Source organism: Sarcophilus harrisii, chromosome 2, assembly GCF_902635505.1.
Source record: "Sarcophilus harrisii chromosome 2, mSarHar1.11, whole genome shotgun sequence".
Taxonomy (NCBI): Eukaryota; Metazoa; Chordata; class Mammalia; order Dasyuromorphia; family Dasyuridae; genus Sarcophilus; species Sarcophilus harrisii.
The window spans coordinates 260,647,127-260,664,426 of NC_045427.1; the positions used below are offsets into that span (position 1 = coordinate 260,647,127).

General features: G+C 38.1%; 1 long non-coding RNA gene across 1 annotated transcript; it reads left to right on the forward strand.

Annotated features, from left to right (window-relative positions):
* The first annotated feature begins 326 nt into the window (after window positions 1-326).
* Window positions 327-13,390, forward strand: LOC116421546. The gene is made up of 3 exons (XR_004231950.1): window positions 327-940; window positions 11,310-11,411; window positions 12,109-13,390. It is a non-coding gene; the product is annotated as an uncharacterized LOC116421546 (long non-coding RNA).
* The last annotated feature ends 3,910 nt before the right edge of the window (window positions 13,391-17,300 follow it).

A 17,300-nucleotide genomic window follows, 5' to 3' on the forward strand; every position in this document is an offset into this window, starting at 1 on the left:
CACTACTTATATTTGTGGGTTGAAACAGGGCTCGCCAACTTGAGAAGACAGCATTTTGCATTCAAGGAGAGTACTCTACGCCCCCGTCCCCAGTTCCTTCCGTCCCTCCCAAAACAGAGGTATCTCACTTAGAGGAGGAGGTCTCGCCAATTGAATGGCTGGGCTCTCCACTCTTTCCTTGAGAAAAGAGAAAACGTTTGGTTGTTTTTTTCAACCCCGCGGACTCAGAAACAGAGCGAAACCCCCTGAAATCTCACTAGGTGCTAAGCATCCAGAGGCTGGGCAAGGTTACTGGGACCCCAACTCTGTCCATGGTATGGCCAGAATCCCCTAGCTCGAACTTCCCCCGCCAACGACCCTTCCTTTTCTCATTACCTCCCTCCCAAAAAGTCGTCATCACAGGAGCACCCTCCCCTCAGCTCCGCCTCTTCTGGGGACTTCAACACGCCACCTCGGTGCCCGCCCAAGCCGAAGGTTTCTAACCCTGCTCTGCGCCTTTACTCCAACCCCAGTTATGGGGCGAAAGAGCCCCAGACTTGGAGGACACTAGAGGAAAGGTGCTCCCCCTCCTAGCCAGACCTCCCGCCACCATGCGCAGCAGCCGCGGGTCTCCTGCTGCTGCACGAGCAGCAGAGCTCCCGGGGATCCCGGGGAGGAGCTAGGGAGCCGAGTTGGGTCACGTGAAGATGCGCGGGGGGCTACCGCGCCCCCCTTCTCTCTCCACCACCCCCTTTCTCTCCTTTCCTCTTTCTGCCTCGGTTTCACTGAAGGCGGCCATCTTAGTCAAGCAAACAACTGTCACTTTCAGGAGCCCCAAAGCTGTGGGCTGGGGTCGACCTCGGGCCTCGCCTCTTCGTAGGCGTTCTTCTTAGAACGGTCTCTACAAGTCGGGTCATGGCTCCTCCTCTTGTCCGCGTGGCTGGGAAGCGGAGGAATACAGGTCTCGTCTTCCCTAGTCCCTCCCTTTGGGCGTCAAAGGCCCGCCTTTAGGGCACTTTAGCGGGGTGGGGGAATATTTCTATGGCCCTGGCCCTGTACACTTTCCACCCTTTTCTGGGACTAGTGTCACGACGGATCACGATCTGGGATTTCCCTTAGGGAAGGAGGGAGGAAAAGAGAAAAGGAAGATGGGGACGCTTTCGGGCCTTTGGATAGGGTAGAAAGGACGGTGTGTGGTTACGTGCCTGCCTGGGAAGATAAAAAGAAGGGATGGCTAAGGAAATGGCATGAAGGAAAGAAGCATGGGATAGAGGAGAAAAGGAGAAAAGCAAGGAACAGCGTGGTGTCGGGGAAGCCTTTGCGTCTTCGCTCTTGCCTAAAATCCCCAGTCCCCCGGCTTTTCTGATCCTGAAATACCTGGAAATAGAAGTTCAGAAATCATCTAGTCAACTAGTCCCTCCTTTAAACTGAGGATCGGAAAGGTTAAATGTCCCTCCTTTAAATTGGGGATCGGAGAGGTTAAATGACCAAGGATTCATTGAGGTTGTGATTTCAACCTAAGTATTCGGAGTTCAAATTCAGTGTTCTCTGCATCATGCCATTCAAACTGAGGGAACTGGACCTTTCGAGGGTTCCTTTCAAGTTGATCCCACTCATAATATTAATACCCCTTCCTTCTCCAAGTAACACCTAGGAACTACCTTGCAATGTTTGTGTAAAAAAGCTTAGCTCCCTTATTAAATATTTAATTCTTTCATTGAAAGAGACTATTATTTTCACAGAACCTAAAATTGTTCCTTAAACATAGTAAGTACACAAGTAAATATTTGCTGAGTGAATGAACCTAAGGATGCTGTTAATAATTATTCTAAACCCCTAAGCAAAATTTTCAAAGAAATCCCTTAACCCTTTATGAGTTATGAAATCAAATAGTGGCATTTATATTTATTCTGAAGATAATTGTAAATCATTAAGCTTTTTGGGGAAATGACTTGGTCAGAACTATGATTTAAGAATATCAATTTGGCAATTGTGGTTAATGAATTGGAGAAGGGAGAAAATGAAGTCAGACCATCTCTGTACCATATGAGGTAGGACCCTCTCTTCCACAGTCAAACTGTGGAAAAAAAAAAAGCATTGATTCCTCCTTTTCCACTTACTTTTGCAAAAATGATCTCTTAATTGCTAAATCCTGTCCTCACTTTTCAGTCCTTATCCTTTACCACTCTGCAGTATTTTACCTTGTTGACCACATCTTTATCTTAGATATCTGTCTTCCCTGAATATTTACAGCCCTGCTCTCTCCTGATTCTTCCCCTACTAGTTTGACCATCTCTTCTTAGTCTCTTCAGATGTTCATCTATGTCCTGTTGCCAGGACACTGTATATAAATTTTAATCATTTATTTATATACACTGTAAGAGGCCTGAGGTCTCTTGTCTTGGACCCTCTTTCTCTACATTTTGTCTCTTAGTGGTCTCCATCAGTTCCTGTGAGTTTAATTATGGTATCTAAGCAGATGCCTCATATACATATATGCATATATATAGACATAAATGTATATATGTACATGTTTACATATATACATACACATATATTTCTAGCTTTTCTCTTCCAAGCTCCAGTCCTATATCAACAACTGCCTATAGAACACTTCCAATGAGATGTCCCATATGAATCTGAAATTCAGGAATTCCAAAACAAAATATTTTTAACCTTTTATACTAAACTTACTCTTCTTTTAAACTTTTCTCGATTGAGGGCACCATCATCTTTCCAATCATCCAGATTCACAAACTTTGAGTGATTCTATATTCTTTGCTTTCCCTCCCACATGCATTTAGTTTCCAAATTTTTTCAGGTCTCTTTGCTTTCCCTCCCACATGCATTTAATTTCCAAATTTTTTCAGGTCTATCATCATAACATTTCTCATATCCATTCTCTTCTCTCCATTCATCATAGCCATCCTAATAGTTCAAAGTTCATCACCTCTTCAATAGAATATTGTTCCAGCCTCCTACTTCATGGGGGAAATGGCAGTATTTCTAATCTTTTTTCCAGGGGAAAATTTTGAAGAATAACACTCATTCAGGTATATAGGTTTTTGGATGTGGGCTTTTTTTTTTTAATTTTCATTTGTGAGATAAAACTTTGAAATCACATTTATGTACACATACACACCTACAGAAATACAACTATCATATACATTTAATACAGATACAAGATGATCCAAAAGTCTCTATACAGTGTAAAATAGTAATTTAGTTATTTGATTCTATTTAAAAAAATTTTATTTTGTTACAATTTTCCCTATACTAATTGTATACCTGTAGAGTGACTTTTTTCTTTATGTGTAGGCAAAACTATAGTTACACACACATATCAGCTATCTTCTTTTTACTATGATTGCCATCATTTTCAAACTCCATTTTTCGATTCATAAGTGATAAAAGGAAATGAAGAAATTAAAATTCATCACAACAAATATGCAGAATCAAGCAGGAAAAATTCCCTCACTGCAAATGTTCAAAAAAATTTGTCCCATTCTAGACCTCCAATCCATCATTCTCAAGAGATGAATAGCATGTTTCATCATTAATTCTCTGGAAGCATAGATGATCATTTCCTTGATCATTATTCTTATAAATTTCAAATTTGCTTTTATAGTGGTATTATTATTTCATTTTTTCTCCTGACTCTGGTAATTTCATTTTTAATCAGTTCATAGAGGTCTTCAAAAATGTTTTCATAATACTGATATTATAGTATAAGTTGTTCTTCTGGTTCTACTCATTTTAGTATACATCAGTCCCTATCTCTTTGAAATTATCTATTTTCTTATTAAAGCATAATGGTATTCCATCCTATTCATATATCACAGTTTGTTCATTCATTCTCCAATTGATGAATATCCCATTTATTTCCAGTTTTTTGACACCATTAATATAATTACAGATATTTTTGTACAAGGTCTTTTTAACTTTATCTCTTTTGGTATAGGTCTAGAATTGACACAATAGGGTCAAAGGATATGCACCATTTAGTAGCTTTCTGTGTTTAATTCCAAACTGCTTTGCTGGACAGTTGTACCTTCTCTCAAATCCACCAACAATACATTAATATGCCTATTGTTCCACATCCCCTCCATTTGTCATATTTCCTTCTTTCTCATAATTGCTAATCTGATATACATGAAGTAGAATTGCTTAGAATTGCTTTAATTTGCACTTCTCTATGTTAGTGTTTTGGAGAATTTTTAGGAAATGATTCTGATCCTTAAGAATTTTAATCATTTATTTATATACACTGTAAATACAACCAACCTAGATGAAAATGGTCAGAACTTCTAATAATGCTTCAGTTATTAAATATTTTCTTAAATTGCATATGCATTAAAACCTTTAATTATAAATTAATATGCAAATGCTATTAAAAATTGTTTATATTTGTGTGCACACATAAATTGTGTGTCAATAATACTTAGTAGGTACTCCTTATAGTCCAGATCATTGCACTCCAGAAATTTAAATACAAAAAAAGTAAAGTGAGGAGCCAGGCCAGCAATTTGGTATCAAATGCATTGTACCTTGTCTGTATTTAATTTACCAGAATCTTGTGCCTCCCTTTGTTTTTAAAGAAAGGATTAACAAAAAAGTAGGTATAAAACAAAAGAAAAAAGTCAATCTTAAGTTTTGAAGAAATTAAATTGATTCTTCTGTTTGGTGTTTCAATCATGTCCTACTACTCATGAGGTTTTCTTATTTTGAGGTTTTCTTGGCAAAAAGAGTGATTTGCTTTCTTCAGCTCATTTTACAGATGAGGGACTGAAGCAAATAGGGTTAAGTGAATTATCTAGGATCACATGGCTAGTAAGTATCTGAGATGAGATTTGAGCTCAGGAAGATGAATTTTTCTGATTTCAAGCTCAGTGCTGTGTTCACCAGACTGATTCTGTACCATTTTATAAGTGATTCTATTCTGTAATTGAACTTATTCTATATTGCTGCCCTATTTTATATGATTACTCAATCACATACTACCTGTGAGCTAAGTTTAGAAGTTCAGTTCTTCTGCTAATCACTCTTCTATTCTTCCCTCAAAGAAATCTGTTATCCTTGAGAGATGCATTTGGGAATTAGGGAGTCAATTTAATATCATTGTACCACCAAGTTATATACTTCAAAGATGTGTAATTAGTGGCCCACTATCTCTAACCTTGTAGGTAGACTTAAACAATGAATGAACTTTTCTTAATCGTAGGAGAAAAGGCAGAGGTTGTTGCTAGCCCCTCATCCCCAATTTCAAATCAATTATGTTATCTTCACCTTCATGATACTGCCAGCCCCATAACCAATTGCATTTTTTCCTTAGCTACCCAGATCTGTTCTTTGTTCTGTTAACCAGACTAGAACTGGCCTCCCACCTATGGGTGACCAAAGCCAAGCAAACAGATCAGGCAAGAGACAGGAAAGTCAGGATACAAATAATGTTAATTAATTTCAGAGTGAGAAAAATGGCACATGCAAATGAAAGTCCTTCCTAAGAAGGAAGCCTTAACACTATTGATGTTGGAACCACTTTTTTATATACATGAAAAGGGTTGGCTCACAATACAATCATTCTTAGATCTTGAGATAGTTCTCATGGTTAGCATTTCTTAAGAGGGGCAAGTCAGGTGTTCTTGGATCCCGTAAGAACAGTCATTGTCTCAAATATTAGGGGTGGTGACCACCCTGTGGGGCACAGAACTAGAGTTCTGTGAAATGAACAGGAATGCAGTATCTTTCAGTGACAAAGAATAGGGGTTGTGAACACTTGATGGGCAGCACAATTGCTTAATGACCCTTTGCCAGAGGGTGAGATCATTACAGGGTGCAAAGGATTATTGTTATGCCAGATTCAGGGCTCATATTTCAGTAGCTTAAAAAATGTGTCATTAACCATGGCTTAATGGGTAGATGAAAATAAAAAGGAATATAAGAACCCTGAAGGTAAATAAAAGATATTGTTTGAAGGTGTAATGATTGACTTGGATCTATAAACCTAATCAGAAAACAATTAATTACTGGCTCACCCCAACATTTCAGGTATATATGGCTTTGCTCTCTTTGCTTACAGCTTCAATCTTTACTAGTTTTTTTGAGGCAGATTAAGATAGCTAAGGCATTTCACTTAAGTCCATTTGTGTATTGTAATTCGGCAGTATGCTAAAAGTGAGCAAATATTTCATAAAATCTCCATGCTCCATATGCTCCATTAAATCATAATAAAAACTCCTGCCTTATTCATATTTAATTCATATATAAGAAAATGCTTAATAACTGAAATAAATTTTTGTATTATTGAATTCTAAGTTTGATCAAATCCATATCTATTCTTTAGTTCAGACTATTTAAAATTTTAATTCTTAGGGGAAAAAACTAGGACCTTTGAAGATGGTGTGTTACCATCTTCCATTCATTAGCACAAACTGGGTACTTGATTTATTATTCATCTATTATAATTATTATCATCATAACGGATTGTAGAAGTGGACCTGGAGTGTAATGCCAGAGACACTGAAGCAAAATCGAGATTAGAGAGTTTTTAATATTTTATTTGAATTTCCAAGAGGGAGAGATTGTCTACGGGCAGATCAGAATCCACTTTTTCCCCAGGGCTGAATTGGACTTTCCTCTCAAAGAATTCAGCATCACATGTGAAATTCCAAGGATTTTTATAGGGCACAAAGGCAGAAGGGCGGGAGTAGAGTGAGCACTGGCAAGGAATTTCGAGGAATGACCATAAATCCGGTTCTGACAGGTTGGGGAGTGAGGACCATAAATTCTTAAGAATTTAGAGGGACTTAGGAACCAGGATATCTGAAATAGAAGATCTCCCCCTTATCTGAGATTAAACATTTACAGTTTATGACCCTGGAGTAGCCATCTCTAAGTTATATCAGTCCTAATATTCAGGAAGGGAGGATTGCAATCAAGGATATTGAGGCAGAGCAATTCAAGGAACTGAGGCAGAACAATTTAGGGAAACTGAGGCAGAACACTAAAAGAAAACTGTGGCACAACAGGAGGAACCTCAGAGGCCATTTAATTCATTTTTTCATCACTTTCCTGGCCTTAATGTTTTTACATTGATTTGATCTAAGTCATAACATTCAGCCACTGAGTCTGCTTTCTCCAAGTAGATGAAAGAGCGTGAAGAAGGAGGGGCAGCTAGGTGGTGCAGTGTATAGAGCACCAGCCCTGAAGTCAGGAGGACCTGAGTTCTCAAATCTGGCCTTAGACACTTAACATTTCTTAGATATGTGACCCTGGGCAAGTCACTTAACCCCAATTGCCTCAGGGGAAAAAAAAGTGTGAAGAAATAAGAAAAAAGTTTTAAATACCTATAGATTAGTTAAAAAAAAAAAAAACCTGATTTTCATTAAGGAAGAAGCTATAATTCAAGTCATGAGTTCTTTTATATACTAAAAAATCAGAAAATGTATTTAAAAATCACAAAGTATATTAAAGCACTAATGAAATGATACTTTCTTCACTTATAACTTTATTTTGTCAAGGATCTATCCATTATGTCTTAAAAATATGGAAAATGTTTCTAGTGTTGATTTACTACTGCTTCAGTTAAAATCGAAGTAGAATAAGGTACAAAGTTCCAAGCACAATCAATTCATTAGGAAGCATGAATTTACCAATACATAGGATCCCAGCTTCCCAGGAAAGCTAACACCCCAAATGCAAAAAAAAAAAAAGGTCTCTTTTATAGTTGGGGGAGAACAGAAAATAGAAAGATTGACACCATGCATAAAAGAAAATAAGATTGGATGGAAATTGAAAATGAGGGCTAGCAATAACTCCTTACTTTCCTCTTGTGTTCAAGTATGGTTGCAACTACAAGGACAAAGATAGCAAACCAGACTTCTTTGGATAACAAATTAAACACCCTCAAAGGACAGATTGGTGATATAAAGATACTAGACCAAACTCTCTAGTGTCCATTTGCATCTTTTAAGGATAATAAATTTCCTTGACACAAGAATAGAACAATGAATTAACAATAGAACTGGATTTCTAAACTTATTACAAGTTAGCTAAATTTCTGAATTTGGTTCAGAGATGAAAAATCATGCTAGGACACTTACAAGACAAAATCAATTAATTGTAAAAAGGATCAATTAAAGAAAAAAAAAGACAAAAATCAATATGATTATTTTGGCACCTAATAAATTTTTCTGTTTTTCTTGCATTCTACAGTAGCTTTCTGTTTTTATATAATACATTTTTCATGATACATTGTACTTTTAAGTCTTTCACAAGTTAGCCAAATTAAACTCTTTTAGATCATTTTGATATTCAGAAATTAACTACTTAGTTTTATTTTCCTAATAAATAGAATTAGTTTTTATGTTACCCTTGCCAGAGAACTATTTTTTTATAACAAAGAAATTTCAAAATAAAGAAAAAGGGAAGAAAAAATTCATTAAAATTGATCAATACATTGAAAATACTGATATAATAGACAATGTTCAGCACTCCTTAATCTCCCATCATCTTATCTCTTGCAGAGAATCAAAATAAGATATTTTTAATATCACATTTGAGGCCAAGTGTATTATTTATATTTTTGCAAGATTCTTTTCCAACATATTTTGCAATGTTTTTCTCTCCATTGATACTATTATAGTTATTCTATGTATTATTTTCCTAATTCTACTTGCTTCATTTTGAATCAGTTCAGGTAAGTTTTTCCATGCTTCTCTGTATTGATCACATTTGTTTTTCTTGCAAAATAGTAATATTCCATACTACATTTCATGTATTGCTAGGGAACTTAGCAACAAGAATGCTAGGGAACAGAATAACAAGAGTCTGCATGAATCTTGTGACCCTTCATCATGTACCTTATGCACAATGCTCCATTTGCATAAGCAACCAGTCTGTGCAAAAACAAGTCTTATGCAAACCTGACCCTTGTGGTCTGTGGCTGGTTGGATCTCAGACAGCACACTCTTGGGAATGGATGTTGAGGCCTCAGGTGTATGTTCTGCCTCACTGGCTAAAGGTCCGGGGTACAAACCCTGTAGACATGCCAGGGCAGGTGTCAAGCATGCACCAAATTGAGATGGTCCCCATTGTCTCAGGAGTTGGGCTCCTGGATACACAAGCTATACACACACTTATTGCTGGGGTACGTTGGCAAGGGCAGATGAGAGAGATATAAGTACAGGACAGCAGTGGGAGAGAGAGAGGAAGAAGGGACAAGATGATGTAACCAAGCAATAAAGCTTCTCTAACTGCATTAGTGGTGTCTGACTACCCAAGAGCATAAAATCTGTGTCTTCTAAGACACCAGGAGTTGTGTCCTCATAAGAAGTCATTTGGTATCCTATAGTGTCAATTTTATCAGAGTCAAGTCCCGTGTATTCCAACCATAGGGATACTATCAGAAGGGTTTTTACAAACTTTCTGCATTGTTCTGTTTAGCCAATTTATATACCTGTTTACTGTACACAGCAACAGTCAAAGGTGTCACTAAAGGGAAAGTGAATTCAGATCCCATCCCAGAAGGCTTATAGTACTTCCCTGCTCTCAACCACCCCACTTAGTTTAGGCTAAGCTGTTACTCTGTCTCTGGGTGCTCAAAACCTTGATTCCCCTAACTTCTGTTGATACCTGTTCGGGCGCCAGTTGTTGGTGTCCTCAGCTAGTGCAGACCTGCTGACACTAGCTGGAGGTCTGAGACTTACCCACAATTATCATTGCCTCTATGACCTTCAGACATCTCCAGATACGACAGAGTAGTCCTAGGCACTATCCCCTCATGCTGAGTAAACAATGCCAGACTGGAGGATTCCTGTATGGGGAAGAAGGAGCAGCAGAGTCAGAGTTAGAAACCTTGCCTCCGCCTCCACTTTTTCCTCCCCCACAGGCACTATTGTATCCATTGTTGCCAAGGTATGAGTATCCTACTCCCAGAACTCCAAAGATTTCTACAGAAACTAGAGAGTCCAAGTATAAGGGAGCAGAAGGAACAGATCAGATAGACAGGCTTGAAAATCTTGTTGCAGCCTTTTTACAGCAAGCATCTGTTAAAACTCCCCCCACGGGTTGTATAGTTTCAATGAGGACAATAATTCATCCTGTCAGTCTCCAGGGCATGTACAACAGTCCAACCTTGTGTCAATGATATGTTAACAGAGTAATACAACCGGTTAGACAGGAATTTCCCAATGGTTTGATTTTCCACTATATGGACAATCTGCTGCTGGTATCTAGTGATGAAATTCAGTTACAACATATGCATCAAGCAATCTTACTGCACTGCAGCTTAATGGCTTATATCCTGCATCTGATAAATTCAAACTCAACCTCCTTTTTCTTACCTGGGTTATGTGGTGGACAGAGTGTATGTTTCTCTACGTTCTCCCCAATTGGATATGACCAAAATGAAGACTCTGAATGATTTTCAAAAGGTAATTGGGCTGATACAATGGATGAGGTCAATAGTTCCTATTCCACTTTTGCTAATGAAGCCCTTATATGATATTTTATCCAGTGATTCTTCACTATTGTCCCCCTATCAGTGGACTCCAGCAGCCAGAGGCAGTCTTCATTTCATTCAACAATTATGGTCTAAATGGTTCACACGTATAGATCCTACCTTTCCAATTGAGTTAACCATACAAAAAGATGCCCCCATGTATGCCATGCTCCATCAAGGAGAGGACCCTATCGAGTGGTTGTACCCTCAAAGAGCCACAAAGGTCACAGAATTTTAGACAGACTTGCAGATTGAATTTCTTTGGTCCTGCATGCAAAGGACACTATGGCTTAATGGGACCTACCCAATTGTGCATTCTCCCACACCAGAACAACACATTTTAGCTATTGCTCAGGACAATTTGTTGTGGGCCTCCATAGTGTCCGTTGTAAACTTTAAACCAACCTGTGATAGTCTGTATCAGATGACCAATCCCCTATGGGTCCCTTCTAAGACAATATCTATAGAACCCAACAGTGGGCCCAACAGTGTTCACTGATGCCACCAAATCAGGGAAAGCTGTGATAGTATGCCCTAATACCAATCAACAATGGGTTCTCCACATTGCCTATGAGTCTACTCAACAGAATGAACTGTTTGCTATAATTAAAGCCTTAGAATTCTTCCCTCAGGCATGTAACATTGTTTCGGATAGTGCCTATGCTGTAAAGGCTCTTCTTCATTTGCCTTCTGCCTTCATTGAAGATAGAAATAACTAATATATGTTTCTTGCTTCAAACAACTCAATCAACACTCCTTACCCGAACCTCTCCTGTGTTTATCATGCATGTTCGATCTCATACTGATGGTCTTGGTCCTATTTTTTCAGGCAATCAAGCAGTGGATCCTCTGCTATATTCTTCATCAGTAGAAAAAATCTTTACTTCTTCTTCAGCTCGAACTGCTCATGAGAAGTATCATTTATCTGCTGGTATGTTATATGTATTCCCTTCTGCCCCCCTCCTTCAATTCCCTCTCCACAGAATCCCCATGGTGACTGTCCTAATGCCTTCTGGCAAATGGACATTATCCATTGGGGCAAGCAGCTTATTCACGTTACAGTGGATATCTTTTCCAGGTTCCTGTGGGCAACTATTCAACCAGGCGAGGCGACCAGGCATGCCATCTCACATTTATATCACTGTTTCTCTCTTGCAGGCCTTCTGTCATGTCTTAAAACTGACAATGGCCCGCATATTCCTCTAAAGGCTTTGCTCTCTTTTTACAGGAATTTGGGATTCTCCACCTCATAGGCCTTCTGTATAACCTCACAGGCCTTCCGTATAACCCTACAGGCCAGGCAGTGGTTGAGCATGCCAACCGCACGCTGAAGACTGTGCTACAAAAGCAAAAAGGGGGAAGTGAAGGTGAAGGGATGGGATGATTAACTCAGTCCCAATTGAATGCTGCTCTCTACACACTTAATTTTCTTTAATTTTCAGCTATCAATACCCTTACAGCTTTATGCTTCTTTGCTATGCCACAGGTCAAGGATTCACGGGTTTCTCCCCATACCAGGACAGCTCCAACACACTGGCAAGCAATGTGGAAAGACATATCAGACGGGTCATGGAAGGGGCCAGGAGTGGTGCACAAATAAGGAACAGGATATGTTTATATCATTCCAGGTCCCAATGAAGCTGGACAGTGGGTGCCAACACGCTCCTTGTGACTCCTTGGACCTCAAGAATAAGAAGAAAAAGCAAAAGGAGGCGGAGAAGGATTAGGACATGCCAGTCAACAGAAAAGAGAGAGTGGAAGAGAAAACTGAAATGTCTGCGTCATGGACTTGCTCTAATCAAATCCAAGAATTAGAAAAGTTTGTTTCTAACATTAATGTATTAGCAAAAAATTTTAACCTCCCTAACAACGCTTCTCATGACCTTATTGATTGGATATACCAACATATAATGCCAATACCCTCATGCTTGTCTCATATTTTACTGTTAATTGCCTTTTTTTATTGTATTGCTGTTGCTTTTACCTTGTATTTTCCTATGCTTTCTCTCTCTCTTAAGACAGTCCCTTACAGGACTGGAAGCCGAGTGGCACCCCCTTCATAGAAAACAAAAAGGGGGAGATGCTAGGGAACTTAGCAACAAGAATGCTAAGGAACAGAATAACAAGAGTCTGCATTAATCTTGTGACCCTTCATCATGTACCTTGCACACAGTGCCCCATTTGCGTAAGCAACCAGTCTGTGCAAAGACAAGTCTTGTGCAAACCTGACCCTTATGGTTTGTGGCTGGTTGGATCTCAGACAGCTCAGGAATGGGTTGGGAATGGATGTTGAGGCCTCGAGTGTATGTTCTGCCTGACTGACTACAAGTCCAGGGTATACACGCTGTAGACACGTCAGGACAGGCATCAAGCATGCACCAAATCGAGATAGCCTTCACCATCTCAGGAGTTGAACTCCTGGATACACAAGCTATACACATACTTGTTGCTGTGGCACATTGGCAAGGGCAGATGAGAAGGGTATAAGTACAGAACAGCAGAGGGAGAGAGAGGAAGAAGAGACAAAATGATGTAATCAAGTAATAAAACTTCTCTAACTGCATTAGTGGTGTCTGACTATTCTGTAATATCTGGAGACAGCTAAAGGTCATAGAGTTGATGATAATTGTGGGTAAGTGCTCAGACTCCAGCTGGTGTCAGCATGTCTGCACTAGCTGAGGACCCCAACAATGTACCACAAATTCTGTAGCATCAATGAACATTTACTTTGCTTTTAGTTGTACCACCAAAAAAAAGTGCTACTATAAGCATTTTGGTGCTTAAAGAACTTTCTTTTTTATCAGTGACCTTCTTGAGGCATATGGTGAACTTTATTTTCTTTTTTTTTTTAAATGATCATATCTGCTTATGTAGTATTTGCATAGATGATAGAAGAAATTAAATTATGATGAGGTGACTTAAAAAAAACTTATTGAACTAAATACAAAATAAGAAAAAAAGATAGAAAAGGGAAATAACAAATAGAACATCTTCATATACCCAGCAGAACATCAGGGAGAATTCAAAATATATAACAATAAATATCTATTTAAAGTAAGCATATATAATAATAGAAGAAATTATATTAATGAGTGTTCTTTGTTTCCTTATAGGCTATTCTTTTGTTCTCTGCTGCATACTCTTTACTTTGTTCTTTTTTTTTTTCCTCTTGGAACTTTATTTTCAAAATTTTTTTCTTATTTGGCTAACTAAATTTTCTCTGCATTTCATTACCATCCATCATTGTAAACCTAAGTGTTCACTTTATTTTTCTGAGGTAAACTAATAGGATTTCTGCTCTACAGTAATCAGAACTGATTTTCTAAATGTCAGACTTAATAAATGTATCTCCATCTTTTTTTATATATAGTCACATACCACAGTTTATTTACCATTACACAATCATTGAACATTTATTACCTGTTCATTGCTACTCTATTTTTTCCTCTTTTTTAATTAAAGCTTTTCATTTACAAAACATATGTATGGGTAATTTTTCAACACTGACCCTTGCAAAATTTTGTGTTCCAAATTTTCCCCTCCTTCCCCCCACCCCCTCCCTTAGATGGTAAATAATCCAATACATGTTAAATATATTAAAATATATGTAAAAATATATATATTTATACAGTTATCCATCTGCACAAGAAAAATCAAATCAAGAAGGAAAAAAATGAAAATGAAAACAAAACACAAGCAACAACAGAAAGAGTGAAAATGCTATGCTGTGGTCCACACTCAGTTCCCATAGTTCTCTCTCTGTGTGTAGGTGGCTCTTTTTATCATGAGATTATTGGAACTGATCTGAACCATCTCGTTGCTGGAAAGAGTCATGTCCATCAGAATTAACCATCATATAATCTTGTTATTGCCATGTTGATTTTCTGGTTCTGCTTATTTTATTTAGCACCAGTTCAGTAAATCTCCCTGGGCCTCTCTAAAATCATCTTCTAATAGTTTCTTATAGAATAGTAGCATTTCATAAAAATGTATCCCTAACTAAACCTAGTTATTGGGTTCGCTACAAATTGCTGCTATGTAATTTTGCCTGGGCTCACACAGCTACTGAGCAACCCTCTGACTCATCAATTTTCTATGAATTCCCAATACCAGGTATCCCAAAACTGTTCCATTCTCCTCAAGACCTTACTCTATCCCCAAATTCTAACAGATAACTTATTTTCTACTTTACTAAGAAAAAGGTTATTCAATGTGTATTCCCTCATTCTTCATATCTCAGAAGCTATCTTCACTCATCTTACCATTTATCTTTTTCTGTCTTTTATTCTCTCCACTTAAAAGGGAGAGGTGAGCCTTCTAGCTAAACAAATACTTACACCTGTGTCCTTGATCCCTTCCATCCTTATTTCAAGACCTCATTACTTCATTAATCATCTATTTTATTTTTCTGTATCTTTATTGTCTCAGTCTTTATTATCTTTCATCCTCCTATTTTATCCTATAAGTATGATTTGGTCTTCCTATCCTTAAATTACCTATTCCAATTATACTATATCCTTTAACCATTGTTCTCTCTCCCTTGTATTTTATTCTGAAACTTCCCAGTTTTATTTTCCAATTCCTTGAAATATGGTTTATGTTTTCATCACTTTATGAAATTGCTTCTTAAAGGTCATCAATAATCACAGTCCAGTTCTCACATTCCTGTTGAGTCCTGTAATTTCTGAAAGTGTCAATCATTCCATCCTTGATACTCAGTTTCTTTTTCTTTTAAGAACTCTTTTGGCTGTCCCTATCACCTCCAGGTTCAAATATAAAATCCTCTATTTGGCATTCAAAATCTTTATAATCTAATCCCTACATATATTTCTAGTATTCTTATACTTTACCTCTCCTCACATATTTGATTCATTGACACTGGCCTCTTTTCTTATTTTCACCAAATGAATCAAACTATATGTGAGGAGAGGTAAAGTATAAGGAAGCCTATTAAGTAGGAAGCCTAGCCTATTAAGCACAGGCAATAGTGATTTGGTCAAATCAGGTCACAAACATTTTCCCACATACAGATCCCTTTTCATTCTTTAAAATCTCTTTGGGATATAAGCCCATAAGCCCAGTAGTAACACTGCTGGATCAAAGGGTATGCACAGTTTGATAACTTTTTGAGCATAGTTCCAAATTGCTCTCCAGAATGGCTAGATGTATTCACAATTTCTCCAACAATCTATCAGTGAGGGACAGACTTTTGTAATTTGGGATGGTGCCCTGAGATTTGAAAAAAATCTTTTGTTCTTTACCCTCCACTGTTATCTTCCCCCTTCTAGAATGTAAGCAAGGACAGGCAGTGTAATGAGATGTGGAGATTCATGTTGTGTAACTTTTGTACCATCCAATTAATGGGGAATCAGAGGAGGGACTTCTGCTTCAGTATAGGAAATAAAATGCTGCCTTAGGGGTTTCAGAAGTGTGTCTATTCACCTCAGCACCCGTTCTTGTAAGAAAGCAAAATCTTTCCTGCATTCAAAAAAAGAAGGAAGGAAGGAAGGAAGGAAAGAAGGAAGGAAGGAAGGAAGGAAAAGGAAAGAAGAAAGGAAGGAAAGAAGGAAGGAAGGAAGGGGACTTTGTAATGTTGTTGTTGGTTTTCTGGAGGTCTCTGGGGCAGCCTTCTTTTCATCAGATTAATCACCACAAGAATAGCCAGATGTTAAAGTCCAAATCCTTTATTATCTCCTTCACAATCTAGTTTCCTTGCCTGAGGCCCAGCTAGCTTTCTTAGAGCCTTTTAGGAGTCTTGGTTTCAGTGGAGAAGCGAAGGAGGAGAGCCTGCCACCATGGTGGTGTGAGATGGAGTGAATAAATCTGTCTCGCAATTCCCCAGGAGAGCCACCAGGAGCCTGACTGAAGATGGAATGAATCTCTCTCCTTGGCTCCCAGAGCTTGAGCTCCCGCCTCCAGTCCTTTGTCTTCTCTGAGCCTCTTGGTTTCCCAGGAGAGCCACTAGGAGCCTGACTGAAGATGGAATGAATCTCTCTCCTTGGCTCTGAGAGTTTGAGTTCCCGCCTCCAGTCTGCTTGTCCTCTCTGGCTCTGAATGAATCTGGCTCTGAGTCGGAGTCCCAGTTTATATGCTCTACACTGAGTATAAACCAATCATTATTGAAATAAATATATATAGGAAACCATTATTTGTAAGATTAAATCAATCATACTGAACTTAGAGAACTATTGATCACTATGCTAAACTAGATAACCATTGTCTTTATCAATTCCACTGACTTAGTACCTTGTAAGAATGCTTGTTTCAAGTTCAGAGTTCTGGACCATAACAGGACCTACATGCACAAAAATATTTATATTAGCTCTTTTTGTAGTGTCAAAGAATTGGAAATGGGAGGTTCTTATCAATTAGGAAATGATTGAGAAGTTGTGGCATGTGATTGTAATGGAGTTCTGTTATGTTATAACAAATGGAAGTGGTTTCTGGAAAACATGTCAAGAACTATAGGAACTGATGCAAAGTGAAGTGAGAAGAACTGGGAGAGCATTGTACACATTAATAGCAATGTTGTAATGATGATCAACTGTGATAAATTTACAGTGATCCAAGACAATTCTAAAGGACTCATGAAGGAAAAAATGCTATCCACCTCCAGAAAAAGAACTGATAAACTAAGTGTAATTTGAAGAAGAATTTTTTCACTTATTTTTCTTGCTTTAAAAAAAAATTAGCTAATATGGAAATGTTTTGGATGATTTCACATGTATAACTAATATTATACTACTTTATCAGTGGGTGTGGAAGATGGTGGGAGGAAGGAAGAAATTTTTTCTCCCTCTATTTTCTTTGCCCAAGACAA